Genomic DNA, 696 nt, shown 5'->3' with positions numbered 1-696 from the left:
TGTCTTTTGAATCTTGGTTTCCCTGGCATACCATTATAAAATAGACACTTGAAGGGGAGAGAAAGGAATAGCCAAAAATATCACTATAGAACGCTTGTAAATCCATCTTCTGCCTATAACTGATTGGAATACCTAAAATGGGACTATAACGTGCCCAGTGATGGAGGCTTCTTATGGAGCCTCTGCAATACATAAGACCATAGGTGGAATCCTGAACAGTATCCAGAATCTTCAGAGGTGGGAAATTTCCACTTGAAAGGATTGGCAGACCAGCCTGGAACAGCTAGAAGAACAGAAAATACTTGTTGAAAGAAAGACCAACAAGAAAAATCCAAAACAATATAGGCAGACTGACTGATTACTACAAGAACAAGCAAATTGCTCGCCCAGGAGACATCAAGGCAAGTGCTCCGTTCCCCTCAGAGCAAACCCCCTTTCAAGACTAAGACTCAGTGGGAATACACGCTCTGATTGGTGACCACGGTCATCACCAATAAGGGGAAGTGAGGGAAAAACAGCAATGAAGCTGAGAGCTAAGCCCTACAACGTTCAATAGACTCCTGTGAACCAGAGTGGAGACCTGGTTGGTTAGCAGTGTGACAAGACCCGGGGACTGTTTGGCCCAGATTCAGTGACATAGCCACAGAGGACTAGAGTGGAGAGTGAAGCATCCAGCTGATAAGAAGAGAGGGCATA

At 44.8% G+C, this 696-nt stretch overlaps 1 pseudogene; it reads left to right on the top strand.

Annotated features, from left to right (window-relative positions):
* The window catches only part of LOC102810739, a 53,027-nt pseudogene that overhangs the window by 1,047 nt on the left and 51,284 nt on the right, over positions 1-696 (top strand).

Source organism: Chrysochloris asiatica, unplaced genomic scaffold, assembly GCF_000296735.1.
Source record: "Chrysochloris asiatica unplaced genomic scaffold, ChrAsi1.0 scaffold00064, whole genome shotgun sequence".
NCBI lineage: Eukaryota > Metazoa > Chordata > Mammalia > Afrosoricida > Chrysochloridae > Chrysochloris > Chrysochloris asiatica.
Note: the sequence above shows the minus strand (reverse complement) of the source record. Positions and strands in the feature narration are given on the sequence as shown.